Genomic DNA, 6498 nt, shown 5'->3' with positions numbered 1-6498 from the left:
TGCATGGAAGCTTGGCAAGGGGACACCCCGGGTTTGAGGCGGCACTGGGAACTTTAAAAAGGTTGTGCTGGTGGCCAGGAATGACAGCTGATTTAAAATCACATCTGGAACCTTGTTTGGATTGTGCCAGGCACAACCCACCTCACAAGGTGCTAAGGGGAGAATTAATGAGACAAGCCCCAAGGGGACCTTGGGAAAGGATACAAATTGATTACACAGGACCCCTACCACCAGATCACAGGAAAAAACGGTTCACGTTGGTGGTAGTGGATGCTTTCAGCAGGTGAGTGGAAGCTTTCCCCACAAAGTATCAAACTGCCCAGGTAACTACTGCAATACTGGTAAATGAGGTATTCACTTGCTGGGGAGTCCCAAAGGTGATTGACTCAGACCAAGGAGCTGCTTTCCGGTCAGATCTGTTAGGGGAGCTATCAGCCCTCACTGGAATCACACAATTGTTCCACAGGCTGCGGAGCAGGTGGCACGCATGAATAGCACCATTAAAAGTGAGCTAAGAAAGGGAGCGGAAATGGGAGGAAAAAACTGGTCACAGTTACTGCCCTTTGTCTTAATGCGAATAAGGGCCCGAGAATCAAAGAGCCCAGGATTTTCTCTCCATACGAGGCTCTCATGGGAAGGCCCATGGAACGGTGGGAAAAGCTACTTACCCCAGTACATGGGGAAGTCACTAAACACAGCTTAACACAAGAATGGATTTTAACTCTAATTGACCATGCAAAACAGGTACACAGCAGGCAGTGGCCTGCCGAGACGAGCGAGGAGCAGCAAAAGTCAAAGCATGGTATGACCTGCCCGGGGAAGCGTAATTTACCCATGGTGGAAGACCTTGTGATGTACAAAATTCCAGGTCAACACCATCCATTCCCAGTTCCTAAATGGAAGGGCCCCTATCTTGTCCTTGACCAACTAGGGCCCAGTCTGCTATTATTGGGTATAGAGAATGGAGAACGGGAGTGGGTTCACTGCACGAAAATAAAAAGGTATAAACAGGGGATTGGAAAAGGGGACGTGTAAGTTCTGCGTGTGTGTTACAGGTTAATTCAAAAAGAATGAAAATTCCCTGGTTCTGGATGGAACAACTACTATTGCTAATCACAGTTGTCACATTTACAAATTCTATTCAGATCCCGCGATGTGAAGCCTCAAAAGGAGGAAACACATGGACAGTTACACGTGCAACCTGTGGTAATAAAGCTAATGAAGACTATGAGAATCTCCCCATTGAAAGATGTGCCATTAATACTCCAACAGGAATTTGGCAGTGTCGATACATGGTTTATGGATTAGATGGGGGAATCCCAACCCAGTGGACAATATCAAATTTATCAGGAAATATTGCATGGTACTCCCTGGGTGCTGCCATGATCAATGCTAGTGGGAAACACAGTTACTCAGCTATGTGGTTTGTTACAGAGGGTCCAAATAATATAACCCTCTGGTCTCCTGGAGCAAATGAACCCTCTGGGGAAAATAGGGCCCCACATTTAGGGTGTGATGTTACCATATGTAACCACAATGGTACTTCCATGGAAGATAATCCCCAAAGGTGTGATTGTTATGTACATGTTACATTGGGTGTAAAATCCCCGTTGGGACGCTGGGTGTATGATGAGTGAACCATTTTACAGAATGTAACCCTACAGGTGATATGGATGCCAATCTGGAAGAATCCAAATTTAAAGTGGCCACAGCCTGGAACCGAAAATATTCCCCGAAGACCAAATGTATGGGAGCCATTGTGGGAGCAGGTGCAACCAGCTAACAAGATTCTGCTCTAGGATTTGTTTCAGACGACTAATAAACTCTTCTGTTTTACACTGTCGGGGGGGCATGCAAGGTTTCCCCAGGTGTTCTATTCAGGTGGACTCACTGCAGAGAGCTTACCGTGTGAAACAGGGATGCTGAATGCTCACAGGTCAGACCCAGGAGGAGCTGAAGCCCAGGAGGCTTGTCCCAGTGAATGTGCCCCCCGAGGGGAAGTCACACTACAAGAGGGTCTGTCCGAGGGCTACTCTACACTACTACGCTGCTCTACTGAGTCTAGTGAAAACGCACTATGCTGACCAGAGAGCGCTCGCCCATCAGCATAATTACTCCACCTCAGCAAGAGGCGGAAGCTATGAAAGCAAGAGAGTGTCCCCCACTGACTTAGGGCTGGTGTGGACAGCTCAGGTGGTGCGTTGCTCAGAGGGGTGGCTTTTTCACATCTATGACCAACATAAATTATATCAACTTAAGGGGTAGTGTAGACAAGCCCTGAACTTCATCCAATGGTTTCAGAGCACCAAGCCTGTGTACCCATGAATTACTGGGGGGAAGTCCCAAATACATCAAACCAGCGCCATATGCCAGGCTAGGCCTCTGAAGAGGGCAGCTCCCTTACATGACCATGGTACTAATTAGGGCTGTATATTAATTGCATGAGTTAATTGTGATTAACTAAAAATCACAATTAATCGCAGTTTTAATCATTGCACTGTTACACAATAGTATACCAACTGAAGTATAAAATATTTTTGCATGTTTTCTACTTTTTCATATATATTGATTTCAATTACAACAAAGAATACAAAAGGTACAGTGCTCACTCTATTGTTTTTATTACAAATCTTTGCACTGTAAAAATGATATAGTATTTCTCAATTCACCTCATACAGGTAGTGTAGTACAATTTCTTTATTGGGAAAGTGCAACTTACAAATGTAGATGTGTTACATAACTGCACTCAAAAACAAAACAATGTAAAACTTTAGAGCCCACAAGTCCACTGAGCCCTACTTCTTGTTCAGCCAATCGCTAAGAGAAACAAGTTTGTTTACATTTATGGGAGATACTGCTGCCTGCTTCTCATTTACAATGTCATTTGAAAGTCAGAACAGGAGTTCGTATGGCACATTTGCAGCTAGCATCGCAAGGTATTTACATGCCAGATATGCTAAACATTCATATGACCCTTCATGCTTCAGCCACCATTCCAGAGGTCATGCTTCCATGCTGACGACACTTGTTAAAAAAATAATGCGTTAAATAATTTGAGACTGAATTCCTTGGGGGAGAACTGTAGGTCTCCTTCTCGCTTTTACCCACAGTTTGCCATATGTTTCATGTTCTAGCAGCGTCGGATGATGACCCAGCACATGTTGTTCATTTTAAGGACATTTTTTAATGGCAGATTTGACAAAACGCAAAGAAGGTACAAATGTGAGATTTCTCAAGACAGCTACAGCACTCGATCCAAGATGTAAGAATCTGAGAGGGATGAGGTGTGGAGCATGCTTTCGAAAGTCTTAAAAGACCAATACTCCAATGTGTAAACTACAGAACCCAAACCACCAAAAAAGAAATTCAGCCTTCTGCTGGTGGCATCTGACCTAGATTATGAAAGTAGACATGCGTTGGGCCACGCTGCTTTGGATCGTTATTGAGCAGAACTTGTCATCAGCATGGACACCCGTCCTCTGGCATGGTTGTTAAAGCATGAAGGGACATATGAATCTTTAGCACAGGGGTCAGCAACCTTTCAGAGGTGGGGTGCCAAAACTTCATTTATTCACTCTAATTTAAGGTTTCGCATGCCAGTAATACATTTTAATGTTTTTACAAGGTCTCTTTCTATAAGTCTATAATATATAACTAAACAATTGTTGTATATAGAGTAAATAAGGTTTTTAAAATGTTTAACCAGCTTCATTTAAAATTAAATTAAAATGCAAAGCCCCCTGGACCAGTGGCCAAGACCCAGGCAATGTGAGTGCCACTGAAAATCATATTGCGTGCCGCCTTTGGCACATGTGCCATAGGTTTCCTACCCCTGCTTTAGCGCATCTGGCACATAAGTACCTTGCAACACCGGCTACAAAAGTGCCAAGTGAATGCCTGTTCTCACTTCCAGGTGACACTGTAAACAAGAAGTGGGCAGCATTATCTCCTGCAAATGTAAACAAACTGGTTTATCTTAGCAATTGGCTGAACAAGAAGACAGACTTACTGTACTTGTAGGCTCTAAAGGTTTACAATGTTTTGTTTCAGGATGCAATTTTTTTGTACATAATTCAACATTTGTAAGTTCAACTTCCATGACAAAGAGATTGCACTTTATTATTTATATTACATGAATTGAAAAACACTATTTTTTACAGTACAAATGTTTGTAATAAAAAATAAATATAAGTGAGCACTGTACACTTTGTATCCTGTGTTGTAATTGAAATCAATATATTTGAAAAAGTAGAAAACATCCACAAATATTTAAATAAATGGTATTCTATTACTGTTTAATCGTTTGACAGCCCTAGCACTAACAGAATATTAACCATGTTGCGTTTGTAGCCAAACACATTTTGGAGCCAGCCACTGCAAATAAAGTGGATTATGAATTGTGGCATGGATAGGGCCTTAATAAGAACCGTCACTTTACTGGGATGATCCCCACGAAACTGATTTAGGCCCTGTCTGCACCAGACATGACTATAGTTTTGCAACCAGTTTGTACCCCACACAACAAATCTGATCTGCTAGTTGGATCATCCATTTCTCCAGACGGCAGATATGCTGCAGCTGGTGGACACAGTCCACTAGGTCAATGTGGGAACCCACAAACATGGTGGAGGACTGCAAAATGATAGCTTCCTGGAGGCCTCCATGCCCTGAACATTACTGATAAGAATGCTGCGGCTTAGTCAGATTGTATATGCTAAATAAATAAAATGAACCACGCTCAGCTGAGTTACGCCCCCACTCCAGCCTTCCTGGCTCACAAAGGTTGGGGCGTGGTGTTGTGTATCTCCACCCAATATGCTGCCTAGAAGTGTTTGTCTCAGTACACCCAGTCACCCACCCAGCAACTACATATTACCCAATCAGTCTCACCACCCACCTTGAAAAACCTAGGTATTTTTTTTCTGCTGTGATATTGACCCACATCATCCTTTATTGCCTCTAAAGTTTGTGCAGTTTTGAACTGCAAGAAGACCACGAATTCTTTCATTCTGGGACCCAAAATCAGGTGCAGTGAACCGCTGTTCTAATACACACATGCATAAATCCACCAAACTTAATGCCTAGAGGGGAAAGTTACTTCCCTAGAGGCCACCCCCTCCTTTAACCAAGTTTAAGATACTTTAATACTTTCAAAGATCTCAGCTGTCTCTCCCTGTATCTGCAGGAACCATGAATAGAATCAGACTTGTAGGACTGGAAGGGACCTCCAGAGGTCATCTAGTCCAGGCCCCTGCATGAATGTTACAAGCCAGCAAAGAAATACTCACCAGAGCTGTCTTCTAAATGCATTTTACTGATGCTGAAAGAACGCTGTCTTCAGTTTCGCTGGAGGACCCTTTGAGTCTGACACTCAGAGACTATCTCCTCCTACCCTATAGACCAAAAATGAGGAGAGTCACAGATTTCTATGGCCAGAAGGGACAATTATGATCATCTAGGGAGTTTTCAACCTGTGATCCGCAGACCCGTGGGGGTCCACAGATTATACCTAGGATTTCCAAAGGGGTCCTGCATCTCCAGTCGAAATTTTCTAAGTGTGCGCAAATGAAAAAAGTTGAAAACTACTGATCTAGGCTGACCTTCTGTATAACACAAGGCATAGGACTGCCCTGAATTAATTCCCACTTGACCTAGTGCAGATCCTTTAGAAAGATTTAGAAATCTTGATTTCAAAAAATTGATTGAGAATCTACCACAACAGTTGGTAATTTTTCCAATGGTTAATTACCCTCACTGTTAAAAAGAAACCTTATTTCCATTCTGAATTTTTCTAGCTTCAACTTCCAGGCACTAGAAATAACTTTCAAGTTATTTCAATTTATTCATCACAGCTACTAAGGGTCAAAGATCAATTGCATGACAACAGCCAGTAGGCTTTATATCTATACCACGTATGCTTAGGACACAAGCTTATTCTTAGTGGCCCACATATAATGTAGGATATCGGGAACCCCATATTCTTTTGCTCCACAGAGAAAAGTTTCCTCCAAGACGCTAAAATCCAAAGATTTTTGTCTGAAACATCCTCTTTGCCCAATACATGTAAAAGGGTTAAAAGAAACAGTTCCCAAGAAAAATTAAGCCATGTATTTTGGCAGCTCAGTTATCTCTTCTTATACACACTTTAGTGCTCCATCTTAAGCCACTCCACCTGCCTGACAGGTCAACACTTTTACACCTACCTTGTGGCTTATGATCTGTATGAAAGGAAAAAAAAAAAAGAGTTAGATTCTCTCCTGTCTTCACTGCAATTCACACAATTTGAATGCATCACTCATCTAACAAATCCTTCCTCACAAGATTATAAATTTAATTAAGACAGAATTTAAAGGACTGCGCACACTCTAGAGACATCTGAATCTCAGATGTGGTTGCCCACCAGAAAATACACATCAAAGCTGGAGGCCTCCCCATGTTTGAGGGATCATTGGTTCCCAGCTGGTAACGGGAGAGTTGGCTGGACCCTTTTCTTTTCTC

General features: G+C 42.6%; 1 protein-coding gene and 1 long non-coding RNA gene across 2 annotated transcripts in view; both read left to right on the top strand.

The window, feature by feature from the left end:
• LOC116823303 (uncharacterized) overlaps positions 1–6498 on the top strand; it is a 703657-nt gene that overhangs the window by 186708 nt on the left and 510451 nt on the right. The window lies entirely within an intron of this gene.
• LOC142047443 (uncharacterized) overlaps positions 1–6498 on the top strand; it is a 203076-nt gene that overhangs the window by 146764 nt on the left and 49814 nt on the right. The window lies entirely within an intron of this gene.

This window comes from Chelonoidis abingdonii, chromosome 11 (genome assembly GCF_003597395.2).
Source record: "Chelonoidis abingdonii isolate Lonesome George chromosome 11, CheloAbing_2.0, whole genome shotgun sequence".
NCBI classification, from domain to species: domain Eukaryota; kingdom Metazoa; phylum Chordata; order Testudines; family Testudinidae; genus Chelonoidis; species Chelonoidis abingdonii.
This window is presented reverse-complemented; position numbering and strand designations above follow the sequence as displayed.